The following is a 3,125-nucleotide window of genomic DNA, read 5'->3' as shown; positions in this document are numbered from 1 at the left end:
AATACTTGGAGAGCTAGAGAAATGCATGAGAAAAACTGGAAACAAAAATAGTTAAAAATAGCCATCTCTGGGAGACAGGGCTTGGCAGAATTATTTTCTTTTCATTGAATGCTGACTATAATATTAGATATTTTTAAAAGCTATGTGCTGTTGCAGATGGAATTGTGTCCCCACAAAATTCAAATTTTGAAACTCTAACCTGTGTTTAGAGACAGGTTATTTAAGGAGGTTTTCACAGTTAAAAGAGGTCATATGGGTTGGCCTCTAATTTGGTATGACTGTTGTCCTTTTAAAAAGAGAGAGACGGGGCTGGGCGCGGTGGCTCAAGCCTGTAATCCCAGCACTTTGGGAGGCCGAGGCGGGTGGATCACAAGGTCAAGATATCGAGACCATACTGGTCAACATGGTGAAACCCCGTCTCTACTAAAAATACAAAAAATTAGCTGGGCATGGTGGCACGTGCCTGTAGTCCCAGCTACTCAGGAGGCTGAGGCAGGAGAATCGCCTGAACCCAGGAGGCGGAGGTTGCGGTGAGCCGAGATTGAGCCATTGCACTCCAGCCTGGGTAACAAGAGCGAAACTCCCTCTCAAAAAAAAAAAAAGAGAGAGACACTAGGGATATATGCACACAGAGGGCCATGTGAGGACACAGTGAAAGGATAGCCATCCACAAGTCAAGAAGAGACCAAATTTGCCAGCAAATTGTTGATCGTGGATTTCCAGACTCCATCACTGTTGTTTGAGCCACCCAGTCTGTGGTATTGCATTATATTAGCTCCAAAAGACTAAAACATGCATGTGGCTTCGATAAAAATAAAACGATATAAAATTATGTACACAATAAAAAAACAAAGTCATTGTTTCTTTTACACAGAAGCTGTAGGTGCCCTGAAAACTGGATTGAGTGCCAAATCAAAACTTTTTGCATCAATATGGTAATTGACGGGCCTTTGTTAACTTACAAAGCCAAGAAACAACAGCCCATAAGGTGTACTATAAATCTAAAAGTTTAGAAACACTTAACCATATCCAACTTTAATAATGGATAATAGCCAAATAAACGATCAACTAGAGTAACACAACAGAGAACAAACAATATAAACCATAGGGGTTTTATTGTGAGGTGATGATATACTCAACAGAGCCAGATTGCCTGGTTGTGATTTTTATTCTGCAGTTCATTAACTGTGAGATCTTAGACTAATTCTTAAGTTATCAAAGATGCAGTTTCCCTACTCATGATCAACAACTAAAACTAAATCTTCCTAACAAGATTGTTGTGAGGGCTAAGTGAAAACAAATATATACACCACGTTTTAAAAGGAACACCACATAGTAAACGCTAAACAAAAGTTAACTTAAAAAATTAATAAATAGGCTCAAGCCTGTAATTCCAACACTTTGGGAGGCCGAGGAGGGTGGATCACGAGGTCAAGAGATCGAGACCATCCTGGTCAACATGGTAAAACCCCGTCTCTACTAAAAATACAAAAAATTAGCTGGGCATGGTGGCGCGTGCCTGTAATCCCGGCTACTCAGGAGGCTGAGGCAGGAGAACTGCCTGAACCCAGGAGGCAGAGGTTGCGGTGAGCCGAGATTGAGCCATTGCACTCCAGCCTGGGTAACAAGAGCGAAACTCCGCCTCAAAAAAAAAAAAGTTAATAAATAAAAATAGATATAAAAGTAATGTACTTTTTCTCAGAACTACTTCTGTGGATGTAACAGACATAGATTAAACCTTTCCCATGGTACTGCAATAGCAGCTATGGCCTAAAAATGAAAACAAAATACTCCTCTTCCTAAGGGATATACCTATGAACTTGTCATATTTGAGTCTTACACACCCAGTCAGTGATGTGGTCCACAAACGACCAATTCCCAGCTTCTTCACCAGTGGCTCTACCTTGCCATGGGGAGGAATTATAATAAATCTCTTTTGGTTTGTCCCATAGAGCTTATCACCCCACAAGTATGTTTTGAAACTCAGGATTTTGCTCAGATGTAGACTTTCATAGTGACACATACAACTAGTCCTAGAGTCAGGACTTGACAAATAGTACAAAAACTAGTCACTACAACTATAGAACAAGTGTCTAGAGAAAATGCTTTCTTGGATTAAGTGTGATTGGATTTCATTCAAGTAGTAAGATCTTGTTACAATAACTTCTCCTAAAATTGGTCAAGTACAGGAACTTGTGCAGGGTTAACACTTTGAAGTCATTCTATTTCCTGAAATATTTAAATCACATGTGTCATTGAGTCCAGGAATAATTTATCACCGCACAATATTTACATTTATCATAAAATGTATAGGCCATACAATTGAAAAACAAGAGACAAAGATTCCTGTCTTAATGGCTCTTTTGCTTGGTTTAAAGACATCTACTTATTCAAAATACTTATTGAGCAATGACTAGACTCTAGGACCTATAATATAAACATGCCACATTCACTTCTATTAAAAAAGATATAGATGTATATGGGAGACAGATAATCCAATAATTATAAAGCATCAACACACATCAATTTTAAAATACACTTCCTTCAATTCAAATCTTAGTATTCTCCTGTTTTAAAGGCAGTGGGGAGCAATTGAGGATGTTTATAAGGGCGTAATTATAATCGTGGAACATGACCACTCAACTCTTTCTAGATAAATTTAAAACTCCATAACATATTGTAATTGTCATTTATGATCAGTTCCCTCATCTTCTATTCATATTTCCCCTGCTGTATATACTTTGACTTTTCCAGCTACAGCATCATTATGCAAACTGTCTGGCCTGCCCTGCTACTTTCTCCTTTTTTGCAAAAATCAGTGAAACTCAACTCCTACTCATTCATCCAAACTAACTTCAGATGTCATCGCCTTAGAAAGGGTTTTCCTGACTCCATTGTTTCTGCTGGTAAGTTATGCTTGGTGAGTCACTCCTAAATCTAGTCCCAGGGAACTTTGGACATAATACTATCAACACTCATCACATGGTCCTGTAATTATTGAATCACATGTGTAACTCTGCAGAATGTGAGACAAAAACCTTTATTCATCTTTCTTTGCTCATAAGGCAATATTAACAACACAGGCGATCAAAAAAGTATTTATGGCCAGAATTTAGAAAAGGTAG

The sequence above is a fragment of the Callithrix jacchus genome, chromosome 7, assembly GCF_049354715.1.
Source record: "Callithrix jacchus isolate 240 chromosome 7, calJac240_pri, whole genome shotgun sequence".
NCBI lineage: Eukaryota > Metazoa > Chordata > Mammalia > Primates > Cebidae > Callithrix > Callithrix jacchus.
Note: the sequence above shows the minus strand (reverse complement) of the source record.